Raw genomic sequence first — 22,438 nt, 5'->3', positions numbered from 1 at the left:
ACTGAGACCTTTTCGCTAGGACGTTTGTCTTTTATTTGCAGTGCTTCCTCTTTGGACACTGAAACCGTGCCAGACCTTAAACAGCCATAATAGCAACCTTACTTTCCCTGAAATGTAGTGGCGTATATGTGGGCTGCATGCATAAACAGCAGTTATTGATCTGCATCGCTCAGGGAAATAACGAGGGTTACATTATGATACAAGGCCTAAATCCACAGAGTGTCTCACCTCAAACAAGCATGCGTCCAAAAGCCACATCGCTTCCCCCGGCAAGCACATAGGAAGATGTAGAATCCAACTAAAAGCCACTGACTAAGTATTATGTCCCATTAACAAGCCAGTGAGGATATTGACACACGCTAAACAAAAACAAATAATTGACACATTAATGGACAGGAAACACTCCAGTATATATGAACACCAGCCACAGGCCAAAACAAGCAATTAACCCCTATGGGCAAACTCACTGCTTTGCCAAATTAGTTTAAATGCAACAGCCTAACACTTTAAAATGAAACAACAAGATAAAAAGGAGACGTGAGGTCAGACCCACCCCCCACCACCTTTTTTTTGCTGCAGATTTCTGGCCTGTGTCCATTCTTGAATGGTTTTGTGCATTTGCACTGCAGTAAAAGGGGATCCTGGGGAAAAACTGGTTAAACTCCAGGCCCTAAAATCTTGCTGGTCTCAAATGGAGCATAAGTGGGAAAATGCTGATGCTGTCTATAAAAGTCCTGTTGTGCAATTTAATATTGTTACAATATACTGCTCTGTATAACTAAATCTAAAACATTGTGTGTGCGTGCGTGTGTTTTCAGTGCCTGCTTTTGTGAATCAAATCAGTTTTAATTCTCTTAAGTTTTCTTGATTCATAGAATTACTGGTGTACAACTACTAAAGCACAAATAAATTTTTTCACAACCATTTTGATTATAGGAACTCCTTTTGGGGTAACTACATTATGTCCTTCCTCGTAGTAACCCACAATAGGAATGATCAGTGATGTAGGTGTACACCGTATTATAAAGTGTAAGAAGATATAAACATACAGAAAGCTGAAGTTAGCAGCATCTACCTGTTGTATTTGTCTTTGGTGTTGTGTTATTTTCTCAGCCTTAATGATACGTACAGCATCATTACAAATTGTTGTGGTAATTTAGTAAACAGCAAAATTGCCAGAGTTAAAATCCTGGTGTTTCTATGTTTTAGAGTGAAGTGTTGTATTATGGTTTTTAATTCACATTGACAGTGTAAAGAGTATTATCTGACTGGTGTAATGTTTGAAATTATCGACTAGAACAGTATGTATTGCATTTATAAAGTATATGAATGATTACTGATAAAACAAGACAACAATATTTAACTCTTGAACCAGTGTGTTTACACTTTTGAAAATGTTAATTTAACTCTGGCCAGTGTGGATTATATATATACACTGGTAAAGTGTTAAAAATTGCCATCAAAAAGACGTTTTAAGCAATCTCAAGTAAAGAAATATATGTATCAAATGCCCTTTGTGCTGACTGCCATTAGAATTTTAAATACTGGGTCCGAAGTATGTATAGGGTTTTAAATAGAGTTTTTTAATGTGATATATATGAAGACTTTGAATGTATTCGTGTTGCCTACATTTTTTCTGTGATGTGTGTAATGTAAACGCTGATTTGTTTGTGAGGTGAAGCCAAAGGTAACTTTCTACTTAAAGAAAGTAAAGTAAAAAAAATTTACTCTCTTAGAGTTTAATTAACAGTGGTGATTTTGCTGTGTATTTTATCTATCCTTTTTGGTTATTTGGTCGCATAATTTATACATCTGTATTCAATCTCTGTTACCATAAAAATGACACAAAACAAAAACACAGCTTTGATCATATCATCCTCCATGTTTCAGTTTTTGATTTTATTCAATGTAATGTTGATGTTGTCAGGGGTACTAGTGAAGGTGAAAATGCAAACACGCACAAAAAGGTCTAAGGGGACAATTTAGATTTCAGGGACCTGCTTCCTTTAAGTACCAGCACAAAAGTAATCTGATGCTCCAGGCTGTTATTATCACATTTAGGACTATTTGCAGAGCCTGTAGTGAAGGTGAAAATGCAACCAAAAATAAGGTCTAATCAGACAATTTAGTTTTCAGGGACCTGGTTCCTATAACTACCAGCGCAAAAGTAATCTGATGCTCCAGACTGTTTTGGACTATTTGCAGAGGTTGTAGATTAATGGTAATAATGTTGTAATTATGTCTAGTTCTTGCACTGACAGATTGTTCTATTCCAAAAACCTCAAAGTATTATCAAGAGTCATACAGACACAATCTGTGAACATTTTATTGCTATTTCTGTGCAGAATTGTAAAAAAAAATCCTGCAGATTTTTTTGCTAAATGATTTTGATAGTATAACTAAAAACTTAAAACATGAAAAAAAAAATGTTTTACTTTTATTTAAGGCTTACACTGCAAATCCATTACAATCTACAATCAATTAGATCCACTTGTTTGGTAAACAAAGCAAGTCTCTCGTATATTACATCTACTTAAAGACAGAAAATATTACTTTACAAACTGTAATATTATAATATTTCTGAAATCCATATGAAAACTGAATAAATATACAATTACACACATTTACATAAGTAAATAAACCGATTCAATGATGGGATAAAAATCCATGAATTTCTCCACAAGAAATACATATATTGGACTTTCAAGGTGCCAGTAGCCATTGACTTGCATTTTATGGATCAGCAAGGACCATGTTATCAGCTAAAAAATGTCTTTAATGTTCTGCTGAAGAAACATCTCAGATGGCCTTAGGGTGATTAAATTACCAGCAGATTTAAATAGTAAAATTCAGCCACAACACCTAAATTCTCGGCTACAATGAAATGATCAGACATTTACTTTTAGAGCCAATGCAACATACATATTTACACTGGAATAATCAACAAAAAACTTTATTTTTAAAAGTATTGCATGAAACTGTCACAACTATTCTCAATTCCCATTACCCGCCATGTAAAACCACAGAGTGTGTTTGACCCAGTTATAGTTCATTAAAAAAGCTTAGCGTGACAAAATATCTGTTTCAGAGAGGCTGCTGAATAACTTTTTTGACAGCTTCACTGAATTGTTTTTACAGTTATGCGCCAAGACCTTTGAACATATTGCTTGAGGAAATGTACATTGTCATATGAAGATAAAGTGACAAAACTTCATCATCAGCAGTTCAGCACAACCCGAGACTAGCAGCTTGGCTTCTGGGCATCAATTAACTCAAGTTATGATGTAGCAATGCTGTGCTCTGCGAACGAATCCAGATTCTTTGATTTAATCAGCTGCTACAACCATATTTTTATGCAGAGGCATATGTAATCGGCGTTCACCTCTCTTTGACTTCACAAAACCTATTTTCAGTGGCTGTGTCAATATTGTGTTAAACAGTAATTTTCCTCTCAATGGAGGCGTCTTTGGCAAGACCTGCAACCTTTGTATTTGAGTCCAAAGGGGAGATGGCAGTTTGTGCTTCTCACCCCATATCCTTGTTTGCACCTGCCTGCCCAGGGAGCCTTTGCTCTTCCTGGTCATTGAAGGTTCAAGGGAAATCAGTGGAATCAAAGGTCATTGTCTCCTGGCAGACCGAATGTTTCTCTTTGTGACCGTCACATGCTGAGGCCAAAGTCTCTTTGTTTTTGCCTCTGCTCTCTGGGATCACTGTTTGAACCATTATCCGTTTCTAGAGTCGCACAGAGGAAATGAATGTGTTATTTAAACCCATGATTATACAGTACTTGGCCATACATGCTTGCCTGGGATTTTGCTGTGATAAAAAGGGTCTTTGGTGACTGAGTGCTGGTTCATTATTCTATAAATATACATAAAATAAATTTCCAAATGCATGGTGGAGCATCTCATTTTATTTTATTGAAACTAATAATGAAATTATATACTGCAGGTCTTACTCATAGTTTTAATAATCTACTATGTACACATTTTGTCAAAATATGTAAAGTATATTATATAACAGTCTTTAGTTATATATATGACAAACTCAGGCAGTTTATACACACACACAGACACACTCACTGCAAATCAGTTAATCTCAACTGTCTGATTTTGTCAAACTCTTCTGTTTGATGAAGTATATCTTTCCATAAATAAATTATTTATTATTTCGGGCAACGCGGTGGCGCAGTGGGTAGCACGATTGCCTCACAGCAAGAAGGTCACTGGTTTGAGCCTAGGCTGGGTCAGTTGGCATTTCTGTGTGGAGTTTGCATGTTCTTCCCGTGTTCCCGTAGGTTTCCTCTGGGTGCTCCCTTTTCCCCCAGTCCAAAGACATGTGCTATAGGTGAATTGGGTAAGTTAAATTGTCTGTAGTGTATGTGTGTGAATGAGTATGGATGTTTCCCAGTGATGGGTTGCAGCTGGAAGGGCATCCGCTGTGTAAAACATGCTGGATAAGTTGGCGGTTCATTCCGCTGGGGAGACCCCAGATTAATAAAGGGACTAAGCCGAAAAGAAACTGAATGAATGAATAATTTTCATCACAAACTGTAGCTATATTATCAGCCCCCGTAAGTCTGCATGTATACAGTAGTCCCACATACACACCCACTGATAGGCTACATTATATTAAATTTAAACCTGTCTTTAGACAAATCCTTGTAAAAGCAAAAAAAAAGTAAACATCACACATGAGCAAAAGGTTTCATCAAAGATTGTCACAGACTAGTGAAACATGTGACTGTCTTGGGAGGGAGTTGGTGTTTACTGTAAGGAGGGGCAGCTGGGATGTTAACATCTCTTTGAATGCAGGAGAAAGCTGTGAAAAACTTGATGGCTGATACTATGTCCCATCAGGATATAGCCCATCTGTAACCCCAGCAGGGCATGTTTACTCCAGCCAGAACTGTTGACTGGTCATATGGGGTCCCAAGAGGTGTGAACTTGGTGTAAAAAACAAGACTCTTTAAGGAAGAGAACGGCTGAACTAGGCAGGATGTGCTTTTAAAATGTGCTTTCCCCCCCTTTTTTTCTAGCATTCATTTTACCACAGGGAGGATCTAGACTTTAGCTTCAGGCAAGTAAAATGGGAAAGAGAAGCCTCATATAAAAGGCATCCACACATAAGTTTACAGTATATAGGCTACAGTATATAGCATCTGAGAGTCATGTGTGAACCTCTTGCTTACATGTGATCTGATCATACAAGTCATGATCTGAGTTAAAGCACAGGGTTAGGAAGAGGACACACAGTTAAGCTGTGGCTTTAAGGGTGGCGTCCATTAGCAGACTGGTTCATCTCAGTGATCCGGTTCACTTGGGCTTCGTTCGTTTTAGTGAACCGAATAAACCGATTCAGTGATTCATTTGAACAATCACTTAGAAGTCTGCTCTAAAGTCATTTTATGTCATTTATGTTTTGTTATTGTTGTAAAATATTGTTAAGTAAACTATATATAGCTGCATTTCTGTTTAATTATGCTTAATGTGTTATCCACCTCGTCACAGATGTTCAATTGAAACCACTCTGAAAAGTTTTTTCCTCATAAACTCAGTAATTGGGCTACTACAATAAGATTGTGCTAATTTTGTCAGCATTTAATCAATAAGCAAAGAAAACACAGTGAGAATTTTTTTGTTGTATTTCAAAGTCCCATTGTTGTTCACAATATATCTATGTTTTGAAATGTGTTAGCTTATAGTTTGTCTCTGTTTTGTCTATCTGTCCCTTTTTTGTCTCTATGTTTGTGTGTGTAATTTCGCCGTTCGAACTGTGCACCAAGAAAAAGTATGTTTGATTCTATATTTTCAGGTGAACTACAAACGCTAAACGAATCGATTCGCTTGAATGACTACACGAACGACTCGTTCAAGAATCGACTCTCTCTAACGTCCATGAGGGTAGGAGGAGTGAACATGGCATTGCAGAGTGCCGGGGATGCCTTGAATAAACAATTCAGTCAAGCGACTGACTGCAGGACTCAAGAGCACTAGTAAACCGCACATGTGGGGAATAGACGCTGTCAGCCCCAGCCACTTTTCCGTTTTTTTTAAACATCTGAATTGTTCGTTAAGAGAAATGTTATACGCGCCTCTCCGACTCTTCCCATAAATGCAGCATATTTTTCAACGGGATTCTCTTCAGTCACCACCCGAACAGGTAAGGCTGGGTGTGAAAATAAGATGAGTTTATTTGTCGGTGGTACCAATGCATTAGTAGCAACGCCAGAACGCGCTTTGTATTTTAATGGCTTGTGAGAAAATAAGCAGGTGATAAAATACGGGGTGGTGGGAGCTGTGACGTTTCCAGTTTGAGTCTTCGTTTATTTCATTGAATGTTTACATGAAGGCATGCACGTAGAATATGCGTGGTTGTTTTATCAAACGCACGCTCTCGGACGATTACCTGAAAGCGACTATACGCATCCCGTACCAGAATATAGGCTACACAAGTTCATTAATTGAGGGAGATGGCAAACACGTGAAATGTGGTATAAAAGCGTGTTGTTGTGCTAATAGTAGCCGAGCTGAGGTAAAGGACTGGATACATTGTTACTGTGGTTGTGATAAGAGAATGACTGGCTCCTTTGCTTACCTCATAGTTCATAATTAGTCTAACCAAGACTCTTCAAGTGCCCGTATGAAATCTTTAAAGTGCATGAAATTATCTCTCATACTGAATGTAATCCTTTCTCCTGAAACCAGGAGCCTCCTGAAAATAATTTTGGCTTTAGTTCAGTATTGCAGACACTGGCTTGTGATGTGTAAGAATAACTCATAGGATCCATATTTGTATGTTGAGTTATGTGACTAGACTGCACCTAATGTTGGATTATTAAAGGTGTTTTCAGTATTTGATCTTGAACTTTTAGAAATTACAGCACTGAAATGATGATCACTAATTGGAGACTCTTGCCAGTTTTAAGAAAAAGCTGTTTTATATTGTGGGGGGTGGTCGCCCCTTTATGGGCGCAGCCATGTTGATATCACATGACCAAAACTGTCATGCAATTAATCAACTTAATAGTTTAGATTTTATGTGGCTTAAAGTATAACATAAAAAAACAATTATGGTTTCATTAGACCGCATGTTGCGGAAGCCAATTTCTTACCAAAATCTGATATAAAAAGCTAACATTTAATTTAAAAAGTAAAAATTCAGACTTGCTCGCAATTATTAAATAGTTAAAAATAAGAAGCTGCATTAGAATGGTATTTCAAGGTTTTGATTGATTAAAATCTAAACGTTTATCAAGTTACATTTTTAACTTATAAACTCATAAGTTCAATTTAGTGTCACAATTTTTGACATCACATGCCATAATTGTGACTTTTTTTTCCTCGGAAATGGGTTTCTATACATATCCAGAAAAGGCATTTCAGCAAGAGACACCAACAACATGTGCAAATCCAAGATTCCAAGAACATGTATTGTATTTGTGTAGTTAGTATGAGAGAAATGCAAAACACAAAGAAACAAAAAATTAGCCCTATAGCTGCAGCAGATAGCAAACACACTGCATGCCACCAATCCAGTAGGTGTCAGTGTAATAATTGCACCTTTAAATACAATACATTTAGGCCACTAGCTTTTGTTGCATTTCTCAAATCAGTGTAGTATCTTGTGAATAACAATAGGATTAGAATATTGACTCATAGGATTACTGGAATGACATATGTCAGACCATGTTAAATGGAGTTTTTTTCATTAGCACAGTTGCAGTGAATAATGAAACGCACTGTATACTATGATCCGCAGGGACGCTGTTTCACTGTATGCAGGCAGCTGTGCTCATATTTATGTCAGTGCTTTAAGCATGACTAAATCAAAACCACAGGGGTGGTTCTTTTTCCTTACATCAGACCTTATTCTTTGTTTGTTCTAATCTTAAAGTCCCAAATATTTGCATTTCAGGAGGAACAGTTTGCTCGCGATCACATTGACATGTAACCTAAAAACCTGACGGCCCACTCACATTATGTTAAAGCTTAGGTTATTACATTGTTGGTTTTGTTTAAATTACTGCTTTCTTAAGGAGCTGTGAAGTAAGCTTTTGTAAACGAACCTGTCACTGAAGTGTAGATTAAAAGAACTGGATATCTCGGATACTGATAACAGCCGGTTAATACTAATATTTGTGAATTCAATTTCAGTTCATGTTTGTAAATGAATGATTTACTGTAGCATTTCTTGTTACTAAAGTGATAGATTACCCACAGGTGAAAATGCTTTCAACATTTGTTGACCCTCATGTCTTGCAGATATGTAATATACTTCATTTTTTCTTTGTAAATGCATAAGAACAATATCATTGTATTTTTCATGCAATAACTATTGACCATTTTCTTGACCATTTTACTTATAAATATAAGGTTAAAAGCAGTTCTTTAAATTGTTTCTGCTTTACAGTCTCATAAAATAAAAGTTATACAGCATTGAAATGACTTAATATTATTATTATTATTCTGGACACTCAAAGTGCTTTACACATTTTTTGATCTCGTCATGCACCACCAGTGTGCAGCATCCAACTGGATGACCCCATGGGAGCCATATTGTGCCAGACCACACACCAGCTGATTGGTGGAGAGTAGACATGGTGATGAAGCCAATTATGATATGAGGATGGATAGGAGTCCATGATGGACAGGGGCCAGTGGGCATTTTTAATGACCACAGAGAGTCAGGACCTCAGTTTAATGTTTCATCCGAAAGACAGCGTTCACTGAGCAGTATAGAGTCCCCATTAATATACTGGGGCATTAGGACCCACATAGACTGTAGGCTGAGCGCCCCCTGCTGGCCTCATTAACAGCAGCAACCAAGCTTTCCCATGTGGTCTCCCATCCAGGTACTGACCAGGCACAGCCCTGCTTAGCTTCAGTGGGCGACCATGTGAGAGTTGCAGAGAGCCGGCAAGCTGTCAACTTAAGGGAGAGTAAAGATTACAGCATTTTCAAATATTCCTGTAGCGAAGTCATAAATAGACAAAAATATTCAAAGATATACATTAGCCATAGATACGTAAAATGTATGATATGTGAAATACTGTAAAGGTTTTTTGTTTGTTTGTTTGATTTGTCTCTTTATTATCAGTACAGTTGGCCTGTGGCTGCTTTTGTATTTTTTTTAGGCTTCGAAATGATGCTCGTGTAGTCCCCTGGAAATGTTTGCCAACTCTTTCATTGCTTTTTTTGTTGTTCTGAATAATATTATGATGTCAGTTCATCATATTACAAATTGAATTCAAAGCTCAGGTAACTGGACTTTGACAGAGTATGTGGTTGGCATAGGGAGACAGAAATACTGTTGTCGTTTTGCACAGGGCGGAACAGTAAATGCCATCTGACCATGTGGAAAGAAAGCCAGGATGAGGAAATGGAGGGATGGAGTGAAAAGGTAAAATGTTTGCGTGTGTGTGTGTGTGTGTGGGTGTGTGCATGTGTATGGATGGCTGGAAGGGGTTCATTGTTCATGAGATAATGACAGGATCATCTAGCAGACAGGAGGTCACCACGCCCCTCAATCATAACCCATAATTGATTGACCATAATGGAGATTGAAGTGCATTATTCATAGTTTGCGAGGAAAAAAAATTACTGCCGGCCCGCTGTGAGATCGGGGTCAGATAAATCAGGAGGAGAGGTGCTCACGCAAGCAACGGCTCGTTGAGGAGACACCGGCCCAACGTGATCTTGTAAACATCAGGGATCAATGAGATCTCAGCAGTGCACCTGCTTTTACGAAAAAGACATTTACAGTGCCTCTTAAATTGGCTCGTGTTGTGGTCTGTGAAGGAGGGGGGTGGTTCGAAAAAAAGACAAATGCAAGCAAAGAGTCCTGTATTAAACTAATGGCGTAAGCAAAAGTGGAGGGCAAAAGGAAAGAAGCATCTTAAATCATGTCTCCGTGTGCCAGCTCATCTATCAGCAGTACACCACAGAAATGATTTTTCCATCTGTAGAATAGAAATGTCAGCTCGAGGCGAGCGATGTGTATCAGTGATGTTTTTATAGAGTAGGCCAATATTAGGTATGCGATTTATGGCGTGTGTGCAACTATCCTTAACTTCACATGCGTTAAGACTTTCACAAGACTTAACAGGTTGGCAATCAGCAGAGTTCTTTAAGGTTTTGGGATTATTTAAACTTTATTTGTTTATACAATATATCTTTAGTCTACAATCTACTATTAACAGATTCCCGTGAAAGTTTTTAACCTAACAAGTTTCACAGATTTAGGATAAATGAGTGTTGGTCATTCATACAATTCTATGTATGCCTTTGTAATATTTTCTGGGTCACTTTTAAAAAATTTTTGTCAACTCTAAATTAGGTATACAACGATTATAGATTTTGGTTGTATGATTATAGTCAGGGATAATCACGGTTTCACGATTATTATGCTTGTATCATACTTTAAAGTGGTATTTATTGCGGCACAGTAACCAATTAATACATCACAAAACAATATTAAAAAGCAAACAATAGTCCATATTCTCTTTAGACTTAAAAATTAAACATAAGTATTAATTTTACACTGAAAATAAATGACAGGACAGTGAATAAATAAGAAAATTTTATTTGTCTAATGTAAATCTAAGCAACATATTAGCTAAGTATTTCTCTTTTAAAGAGAACAAATGTAGTCAAAGGCTGCTGAACCCCTGTCTGAAAGGCACTTTTGATCAATTATATTATGTAATTGTTTGGTATCTTTCATTTTTTTTCTCTTTGGAGTGTATATTCTGTACAAAGTATGAAGCTGAACGGTCAGTTTGTGACCCATGGTGTGCTCACGCCATTTTCAACTAGGCGCGCCTGGAGAGCATGAGCACGTGGTGTGTCATTTCCAATATGCACGCAAGAAAAGAAATAACGAACCTGCGCGCAAAAAAGATGCGACGTGTGAACGGCTCTTAGCTAATAGTCTCAGCCATAGTTAAGCCAGTGTGCCTGCATATTACCCTCCGTGTACAAGCATGGAACTTCAAACTAGCACACAGTTGGCATAACTTCGTATAGTTGCAGTAGATTTGTTCCATGCAGTAACACACTGTTGAGAAGCCTTTACCAATAATTAACCGTGACGAATTAAAGCGCAGTTAATAGTGAAATCGGTTAATCGTTGCATCCCTGCTCCAAATAATTGTTCCTAATTTGTTCAAAATGTCTTCCACCTGACCTGACCAGTTAAAGTTTTTTATTGTCATTTGTTTTATTTCAAGTACTTCTAAAATCGTTGGCAAATGCTGTTTTTGAAGTCCATTTACTTAATGCATGTTACAATTGTTTTTGTCAAATTTATCCATGTAGTTCATTATCAATACAATCAATAATGTCATAATTCAATTATACATTATTATTATGAAATATTTAAACTATCCATATTCTTTGAGCTACCAAGAAAATCTCTGTTAAATTGGAATTTTTTTAAATCCACACCAAAGAATTTCACAGATTTTTCTTGAAAATCAGTGTCTGCAGATTTTGTCTGGGCCTGCTTTTAACTTACTTCAGCAAATGTCATAGTGACCTTTCTAACTTTCAAACCAGTCTTTAGGCTTTTGGCTGAATCTGTAAATATTTTCCACAAATATTCACTAAAGCCACTGCATTTTGGCTCTGTAATGGTGAAGTTCCAGGTCAGTTTTAAACGAGGACGCCGGCTTGAGCCGGTCACTTCCAACATGTATTGGCTGCCATGTCTACTTCTGTAGACAGCTTTAATGGCAGTAGGGATAAAGGTTTTCGCAGGTCACCCGTGTGGCAGGATCAGCATAATTGAAGGCTTGAGAGGACGCAGTAGGGGCGATAGTTAAATTGGACTTAAGACTGTTATTCAATGGTGTCTTAATTTAACCACCCTGGGTTATATGAAGCAAAGCCCACTGAGAAAAGTGGCTCACTCGAATGCCAATCATTCCTTACCGATCCAGAGACTTTTGAAGGTTACAGGGCTGTCTGTGGCTGGGCTGACGGATTGATGTATGTCCCCTGTCGAGCAGAGAATTCAGAGTCCAAGGCCGCCGCAGTGCTGTCCTATTAGGGGGGATTGTCCTTCACAACTTCTTAGCCGCCTGTCCTTTCTGGAGCCTACAGAGCTCAGGCAAGGGCATTGTGTCTGCTACAATAAGCCGAGCTGTGGAGTGCTTCACCCTCACATAATTATATGGCTTTAATGCAAGCATCTTTCAGTGTTCATCCACTCACACCAGCAAAGGCAGGGGAAAAAAAGCCACGTTGTCAGAGGCAGTACGTGGATGTATCCCCACTTCATTATGACTTAGGGCTTTTTTAGAAATTAAATTGGTTCAGCAATTAACTAAATGGGGATTTTTAGAATTTATGAATGACTGAGAAGATTGATATATATGGCAAGAACGGACAGGAGCACGTGCGATGGACGTGAGGCAAAGGTAATGGATTTATCGCCATGTTGTGAGGCACACAAAGCGAGATTAAGTGTGAAAAGCTCAACTATGGCAGTCAGACTTGGTGGTATTGTTTTTGTTTGAGACAGGTGCTGTGAAACCTCTTTTCAAGGAGCTCTTGGCGGCATTACGACACGGCTGATTTCACCGGCTGCATTTTTGTGTACCTAGTTCGATAAGATATGAGGTCATGCTTGCTAGATGTCGTTAGGAAAATCTAATCCAACGGTTGCCTGCTGAGACAAAGAGGGCTCTGTGGTGAGCAGATCAGGAAAATAATGCACAGCTTGAACTTAGACCTTCGAGGTGTTTCCTAAGAGTTAATTAAACTGAATTTATCACCTGGTAATCTATAGCATAAAAAGAAAGAAAAGATGAGTGTTATAAATGGCAGGTATCACTATCTGCTTATGTAGAAAGTATTGTTTTTTTTTAGAGTTTGGGTTAGAGCAGGGCAGTTTTACTATATATTCTGGTCTTTGGTGGAAATGCGCTACGTCAAATGGTATGTCAAGAAATATCTGATTTAAAGTATTTTTGATTTTATTTTATTGCATTTCATCAACCTGTAATGTTGCTCGTTTAGTCATGTTTATAATGCATTAAGGCCCATTGACATCAAGAATGATGGCTATAAAGATTATGTTGATAACTATATTAAGCCTTGGACGCTATCGTCCTGTGTATTATAAACATGCAAAGCAGTTTTTTCATTAGTTTTATTTACCATCGGCTGGAAAAAATTCTCTGAAAGTGATTCCAGCAATATATTTGTTTTTATTGTTATAGATGTAGTGTGAATATTTTTATTTGTATATTGTTTGTGTACATGTTTCTAAATTGAAAGACACAGATTGCTTATGTTTTTTATTACCAATCATGACACTATATTTGAATTATTTAAATATTGTATTTCAATCTAAAGTAAAATGTGACTTATGAAACTCATACCTGCATGAAACATAAACGGCATACAGGCTGAATGAAAAACATATATTCACCCGATGCCAGTGTTGCATTTTGTAAAACAGAAATGTGAATTTTTCCTTGGCTACCGCTGTAAATAAGCCATGCTGTGCTTATAAACACTACTCTAATATGCATTATACAGAGGAAAAATAAAATGCTACATAAACTTGTTTTAAGAAAGTCAGCTCCCCTCAGAGACACACTCAGGCAATCCTCAACCCAAATAAAAATTTAAATAAATAAATATTCTTACAAAATTGTGCACATCACAAAAAGTGACTGTGCCTGATAAATTATTTTAGTATTTTTAGTCTGCTGGTATGACTTTAATCTATTTCCAGAGACATTGGCCGAAATAAGACCCAAAAATCATTGTGACTGTTTTAAGTTATTGCTGATTTTGATTAATTTATTAATTTTCATGTGCATTTTGTCATTTAAAGCCGATTTAACTTCAGCACATGCTTTCAGATGGAGCAGTATAGGATGTTTTCAATCACGTGGTTGTGGTGAGGTGCAAATTCAGATGGAGGGCAGGAAGTAAAAAACTAAATGGTAGACATAGAGGAAAGTCTGTTTTTTTGCGATTTATACCACATTTCAAAGGAGATATAAATAGAAAATAAGCATTATGTTGGGCATGATTCTTATATCATGAAGTGGGCTGAGTTTTCTTCTGATCTAAAATATATCATCGAGGCGGTAGATACTGTATAATCTATTGCTTTGCATGAAAAATGCTACAGTAAATACTATAGTGTTTGCAAGCATACTATGGACAATTACTTGAATTAAACTGTCATAGTAATTATATTGTTGCTGTGGTATGACACAACTGTAGTAATAAACAAATTTTTCCATAGCTTCAGTTTTCTACGCTATAATTATACACCACGATGCACCACAGTTTACACTATTGTTACAGTATTTATTACGGTTTACCAGTATTCTGTAGCATTCATTAACAAAGAGTTGTACACATACTGTGTGGTTCAAAAATATGTTTATTATAAATTACTATAGTTTTTTTCTTCCAGACATCATGAAATAACAAATACAAAATAGTTAAAAACAAATAACTATTATTGTTTATTTATTTTTGTAAGGGGGAAAAGAGCTCCACAATATTAATCATCAACAAACCATATCATCATATAATCATCATAACCATCAACAAACATTCACCGCTGCTGCGCATCTCGATGTTCACGTTACGGTTGTTTAATCCACTGAAACCCAGGTAAAGAATTGCAAAACAATACAAAGATTTCATTGCAGCGATTACATGGCAGGGAATTTTATTTATATTCTCCTGGGTTTTGTATAAGTGTGGTGGTGTTTGTATCTGTCGTTTATATAACACATTAACATATTTATACACATAGCTAGACCTGTATATAATCTTTATTGGTGCTGTCAAGCGAATTACCACGTTCAAAAAAGTTTGTACACATGGATGTATTAAAAGAAATGTTACATCCCGCCTTCCGTTTTTCAGTCTGTTTCTTGAACTTTCCCCCTTTTATGAGCAAAAACCTTTGGAAGTCTAAAAAAATTAGTTTAGCATTTTTTATTTTGGCCGATTTAAACAATTATAAACCACATAAAACAGAATATTTTGATGTTCTGATAGCGATTCCTGTGTACAAGAACCACTTCCTGCCCTCCATCTGAATTTCGCGCATCATCAATGACGTCATTTGAAAACAACCTATTTACAGCACAGAGTTTTTGTTCACTGACAAGCTATGCAAAATGAATTTAATTGGTCAGTAATGAAATTTAAATAATCCATCCGTGATAATGAGTGTTGTGTAGCCTTGTAGTAAACTACAACTGTTTAGTACTGTAAATGCTGCTAGATCTGAAAACGTGAAAATGCCACATACACATTACTCCAAACTCTCTTTACAAATTCAGTCTTGTGTTTGAAATAAATCCTTCTGTAAGACAGTTCTCATGTAGTCACATAATAATTAATCACATTGAATCAATTAAAGTAGTTGAATCTTCTGTTTATTCAGTAACGCTATGGGAATTTCCTGGGTTTCTTCTTTGTGGGTATTTGGAGTTACTATGCGAGAGCACCCTCTGGCCTTTGGAGGAGATTTACTAGTTACCACAGAACCATGCTTCTCTAATTATATGTGCATGACATTTGTAAATTTGCTTAATCACATTTGCGATCTCATTTCGATTAATTGCCCAGCACTACTGGTCATCTGGTTCATCTCAAGATTTCTGTGAGCAGACCTTTACTTCTGATTCTTTTTATTTGAAGTTCTTAATTAGAAATAAATTAACTATATTTTATTATTTTATAATATCAAAGTCTCCAAATAAGCTCTTTCGCACCTCATGGATGTGAATGATTTAAAACCACTTGCAAGGTTCATGACAATGCAGATGACGGTTAAACTTTGCTATTAAGCCAAGGGTCACAAGCGCCCTGAACCATGGATTCAAATGATCTGTTACACCCCTAATATACTGTCACTGTCATGATTTTGGGCCTTCGGCACAGAGTATAGAGACCTTTAAATGGATTAAATTTTCCTTCTGCTTTATTTCTTAATAGTTATTCTTGACAGTCACTCTCGGTTTTATCAAGTGCTTCTCTACAGCTAGTAAATGAACTTCTTATATCCGGAGGCACCGAGAACGCGAGAGAACACTGCGTTCGGCCAAATAATATGTTCCTGCGAGACATTTAATATTTTCTTGTATGCTACATTCCTTTCAGAGTTAAACACCGTGGCTGTTATTTCTGAAGCAAAAGCAAAAAAAGATGGATTGTGCTATTCTGGAGATGTACAGATGAGCTCTGTGGTTGTATGGGCATCGCAGAGATGTGTTCAAGGTTTTTGAAAATGTTTGAACAGTCAGACAGTTCACGGTCAAGGGCTATTTAGCGTGAGTGTCTGGAAAGTCCTCTGGCCATGATTTGGCAGAGAGCGAGTGGTGATGGCCAGCCGATCCGCTGCACTAAAGCATAAACTGGGCTAATCTGTTACTGAGCAACAGCAGGCACCCCTTCACAACACGTTGTGGGTGTGCAGTTCATGCCGTTACCCGAGGGATGTGGTTTTGTTGAGTTCAGCTCGTGGCACATTTTATGGCGTAGTCTCTCTGCCCTCCGTGTTTGGACTGTGGAAGGAATCTGCGGTGAAGGAGAGACCGAAACACCAGGGACAGCTGGGTAAACATTACAGTGCTGTGTTTTCAGCATGCCACTTTGATATGTTAATTCTTGGTGCTTTTTGCATCCCTGGAGAGGTGTAGCTTTTTTGTTGCGGTCATTTGTGCTTTTTTGGGGGTTTGTTTACAGGTTTCATTGGTGCCTTTGTGCTTTGAGCGAAAAGTGTCAAAACCTCATTCATCACTAAGAGGCAGCTGTTTTTTCCATTTGATTGTCATCAGTAAATCAGAACATTACCCTTCCCCCAAAAAGTGCATTCACTTCGGCGTCAACAACGGAAAATGTGCATTCACAGTGGTCACATTGTTACAAGTGCATAAAAGTAACTAGCCACACTACAAATTACTTCATCAAAGTCACTCGTAACATTGAAGCTACTTTTTCCACAAAGACGTACATTACAAAAACTTGAATAGACGTTAATTTTTAAGTCAAATAATATTTGGTACTTGAAACAGTGCCATACAATTATGATGTCTCAGCTTTATGTTTATTACGCATAGTTTTAAAATGTAAAAAAACTTGTTAAGAGTCAGAGTACAAAATTGCAACATAATCTAGCATTGCAATAAAAAAATAATTTAGGCAAGTTTATTTATATTTATGTTGTTTATTTCATACACAGTGGCAATTCAAAGTGCTTTACATAAATATATATAAAAGAGACAAGCATAAATAAAATAAAAACAAATAATATGAAAACAGCGTAAAGACAGTTTTACCAAATTCCAAAACACCGGTGTATCATATTTTCTCATTTTACTCTGGGACTTTCCCATTCTGGTGATCACCACCCCCCTCTGTGGACTGTTTCAATACCTATTAATCTATTGGACATCTCCAACAGCTTCAATTTTTCACCTACAATCGAATTGTTAAGCTTTACAGCTCTAATTACTTGCCCCCAGATTTCAACTTTCGTCTGGAAGTAAATCGCACGGCCCCTGATTTCTACCCCTTCCCGGGAGTAGATCGCTTTAGCTAGCCAAATGTAATAAAAGGTCTTGATCTCAGCCAGACTGCCAGGGACTTTAACCCACCCACCCTGCAATAGTTATCTGTGGCGAGTCACGTCTTGGATCTCACTTATTGTAATTACGCTGCTATCCCACAGAGAAAGAATTTAGTTAGATTTTAAGGGGTTTAAACACAGTTGTGTGGCAACCGTCTGTGAATATAACCAGTTTCTAATGGTAAACATATATTTATTTAATTTTTGATAATCTTACTTTGAAACTTTGATTGACATTATTCCTTTGTACATGTCATCAGAGTGGGAAAGCCCTGCCCATTAGTGCCAATCTCTTATTACCATAGGTCTTATGCTGTGTCCCAATTTGCATACTATCTGTCCTAAATAGTATTTAAAAAGTTAGAGAAAGAATTAGTATCCCCCAAATCGTAGTATGTTGAAAAGAGTATGCCAATGGTTCCCTGATGGTTTACTATTTCCGCTAAAAAAAATTTAAGTGTAGAACCGTCCATCCTCTAATCGCTGATATTGCCCTCAGTACACTGCATATTGGACATGAATTCAATTAGAACTACAAACGTGGGTGAAAGTGTAAATAAAATACAAAGATGATGGATGTGCGAGACCAACTATCAAGTAGAGAGGCTTCGGTAAAGATGTTTGTATGACTGGAAATTAATATCTAGCCTGATAGAAAATATTTAAATTATGTTTTCTGTTTTATATTTCAATACTGACAACAATACTGAACTTGTATAAAGTCGTGTTTGGACATTAACGTCTGAATGCATAATTATCCAAAGACCTGAGGAGATTTCTCCACATGAAAGACTCGTGAATGGCAGATTAACCTGCTGCTGCTTCTCTAATAAGGTAGGAAATGAAATATGACAGAAATGTGGATGACGTGTGGATTATTGACAGAGCTTATAACTAAGCAACAAAATTATCTGTTAACGAGGAAGTAGTATGTCCCAAAGCTTGCATACCCTTCTGTTACACACTCAAAAGTATATAATTTTCCTTCACAAAAAAGTACATACTTTTAGGGCGTAGTATAATATGCGGATTGGGACGCAGCATTAGTATTGTTTTTGAATCTGCCACAGGCATTTGTAGCTCCACCCTCTTTTGAAAAGAGACTGGAAGCACAGTCTCATTTGAATTTAAAGCGACAGTAACCAAAATGGAACAATTAGGATTAAAGCCTAAAAGCGTCAGTTTCATAGAGATATAAAACCATTTTTATGGAGTATTTTGAGCTGAAACATCACATGCGCACTTAGTTTTAAGACTTATTTTACATCTTGTGAAAAGGGGCATAGCAAGTCTCCTTTTCAAAAGTGACATTTGGTCATTTTGGTAAGATACTTTGTATTGAAGGTCTCACACAATGTTAGAATAATTTAGGGATTGAATTGCACCTGCTGTTACTTGAAAAATATGATTTACAAAATAACACTAATATGATGATATATAAATGTGAAAGCATGAGATGTGTGATTTACCAGTAGATGCTGTAGTTCACTATTGGATGTGATCTTATACGTCGACGCAGTGCTGCTTCAGGCCATTGCAGGTTCTCTAAATGAAATGTAGCAGTTGTCAAGCCACTCTGACGCTTGCTAGAAAAATGAGCTAACTACTGGAAAAGCTACACTGTATGTAAGTAAGAAAAGCTATACTGTATTACTGTATTACAAAATATAATATTACTCAACATTGACATTAGGGGTGGGCGGTACACCGGTGTCATAGTCATCACCGGTGTGACATTGCGCCACGTCATGGATTTTCTAATACAGTCAATACCGTAATAAATCAATTATGTGCCTTGAACGGCTGCATTTACATCAATAATAGCTAATTCTAAATAATAAGGCATTCAATTTTCTTCAAACGTTCAGTTGTGGTCTGAATACATGTCCTTATACTACAGGGCTCGAAATTGCAACCATTTTGGTCGCATGAGCACCCGAAATTTAATCTTGCTGAATCGCTCTACCCTGCCGCTGTATTGGTTCAGATTAGCTGTCAGTCACTCAACGCTTCCCGCTGTCAGATAACAGGGAGCTTTTGTTACGTTACTGCAGGAAATGCAAACGGCTGAAGAGTGAAAAGTGCACAGGTTTGCAAACCTCACCTAAAGTTATAATAATAATAATGGCGCAGATGACAGCGATCATGACATGAGGTAAATGTTGATCCGCCAGCTGAGATCTATCGAGTGTTTTTGGAGAAGGTGCCCGAATCTTGATGCGTTGCATTCACCGCATGTTCAGCGCAAATGTCCGCTAAATATAAATTCTAACACTGTACACATCATCGCCAAAGAAACTCACCTTTACTAAGTTTACACTGAAACTACGGCTCATAACAAAGAGCGGAATTGCGCTGGTGGTCATCGCGAGAATCCTGCTCTGTCTGCTTATAAATTGGTGCGGCTGACTCGCCTGCTTTATTCCACCAACACAGAGAAATGAAGATCAGCTCATAACGAGACTGAGCATTTACAATGACCCAAACCAAAACTTTTAAAGAGTGATAGAAGTGAGACTTTCTTTTGTCCGTTCTTCCTTGAGATGTATATTATTTTGCTATTGAAAGTAATACCATGATATAATACCGTCACCGTTCAAAAGATGAAAAATACCTTGATATTAATTTTAGGTCATATCGCCCACCCCTAATTGACATTGTGATATTTAGTGTTTCTGCAATAATATATGAATATAATTTCACCAGATGACTTGAATGTCCAGACACACACATACAGAGGAACGAAATGTTGTGTAGCACCGTTGTCCTGCGAGACACAACATTTCGTACCTCTTTATGTCCGCACATGTAGCAGAATGACAATAAAGCTTGACTTGACTTGAAGTAACTGAGCTACTGTCAACCTACTGAAAAAAAAAGCTAAGCTAAGTAGCTAGCTACTTCCCAACACTGGATATTCAAGTCATTTGGTGAAATTATATTCATATACAATTGCAGAAAAACCAAATATCACAATGTCAATGTTGAGTAATATTATGTGGCTCTATGAGACCTTGGAAGTGGCGAACAGGTCTTGGTCAAACTGATGAGGAAGACTCTTGAGCACAGCCTTAGATCTGACCCAGAGGGCCAGATTGTTTCCCACCAGGCTGAGATAATTATCATCCAGGCTGCTTTGGAACAGCACTTTACTGTTCGTTGGTGTATTTTTAGTGGGCATCTCCAATAATGGGGTGTGAAACCTGATCCGGCTTGCTCTGTTGAGTGGATTAAGGCTGTTTGTCGGCAGTGTGTCATCCGCAGTTCAAGGTTGACATCCACTTTAGGAGTCAGACCAAGGTCAGGCACACTTTAATAAGCTGTTTTGTCAGGTCAGGACACATGATCTTCCCTTGACCAGCGATTTGGGTTAATTATGAGCAATGATCTCGCTAGAGCTGAGGTGAAAACAAGGCTCCGGGTAGAAAGCTGTGTGTGTGTCAGGTAGATTTGTGGAAAGGTAACAGCTTCAAGGAAGGCGCTGGGCCAGGATATTGAAGATAAATTTTGGTGAAAATTGTCACTGTTATCATTTTCGTTAGTTGATGCAATCATAGTTTTTAATAACAGTGCTGGTTTGGGTTCCTTATAGGGATGTGACAAGACGCTTACTCGACGAGACGAAATACAAGATTGGGTTCACAAGAACAAGACAAGATTTTTACAGTATTTTAAAGAAATATTCAATGATGAAATACGTGAATGGAAAATACTTTATTCAACTGAAAAAAAAATCACAAATTGCAAAACCATTTAGATGCTTTTTTTAAAAACTTGTAATGAATGTTATTTTACATCTATTTTAATGAATTGGGCCATAAAGGACATGCAAACACTGCAAAATATTTAGCTATAAACTATAAACCTTTACTGACTCGATGGATGCAAAGAAGTGTCAAACAGCTGACTGTGTATGGCTTATCTTGTCGCGAAATGCAGCTAAAAGTCCTACACAATGGTAATAGTGTGATTTATGTCATTTACATGCATGTACTTCACTTCAATAATGCGACTGAAATAGGAAAACTCCACATGTCTTAATTCGATAAATTTTTATGATGATTATGGCTTTAAGCATATCTAAAGTGCTGTTCCATCGTATGTTATGGGCCGTGGTTAAATGCGTGTGCGCAACTCTAAGGCCAACCTGTCAGGTGTGTGCAAAGCACTTGATGTGCGGTTCTAATCCAATCCTGCCTCCAGTCTTTTGTGCTAAACTCACCCTCACGCTCCATCATCACAACTCACAAGACAACTTTTCACCTCGAGGAGAAATCTCGTCGCGATTTAGTCTCGCAAGATCTCGTAGCTCAAGATCTCATCACATCTCTAGTTCCTTATATAAAATATATGGTTTCTTAATTGGTAGAATAAAAATATTCAAAAGTTACAGTACAGTGATTGAAAAAATTAAGAAATGTTTCTTAAGCACCAAATCCGCATATTAGAATGATTCTGAAGGATTGTGGATTGAAGACTGGAGTAAAGACGCAGAAAGTTCAGCTTTACCATCACAGAAATAAATTACTATTATTTATTTAAAATATTAGGGCTTTAAAATAATCAGGGCTGTGCGATTTAATCAAATTGCAATCACGATTTTTAAATGTTGCAATTAGCAAATCGCAAGATGCTGCGATATGAAATATATATGTATTATTCAATTTCCCCAAACCAGAGTAAATGCGTGACTGCCGTCTGTGTGTGACAGCCTTACTAGCCAATTGAGTGAGCACACTTTCATTCTGCCCAATCAGAACTTTTAATCTGCCTTTTATCAACCATGTTAGTTTGCCGAGTGTTCTGTATTTTTAATATTATA

The 22,438-nt window shown here is 37.3% G+C and overlaps 1 protein-coding gene across 1 annotated transcript in view; it reads left to right on the top strand.

Annotated features, from left to right (window-relative positions):
* Positions 1–5,893: 5,893 nt before the first annotated feature.
* The window catches only part of nrip1a (nuclear receptor interacting protein 1a), a 53,558-nt gene continuing 37,013 nt past the window's right edge, over positions 5,894–22,438 (top strand). The window contains exon 1 of the mRNA XM_056473459.1: positions 5,894–6,162. The gene's annotated coding sequence lies outside the window, so the exon portion shown is untranslated. The remainder of the gene's footprint in view (positions 6,163–22,438) is intronic.

The sequence above is a fragment of the Danio aesculapii genome, chromosome 15 (assembly GCF_903798145.1).
Source record: "Danio aesculapii chromosome 15, fDanAes4.1, whole genome shotgun sequence".
Lineage (NCBI taxonomy): Eukaryota > Metazoa > Chordata > Actinopteri > Cypriniformes > Danionidae > Danio > Danio aesculapii.
The sequence above is the reverse complement of the archived record's forward strand: the minus strand, read 5'-3'. Positions and strand labels throughout refer to the sequence as shown.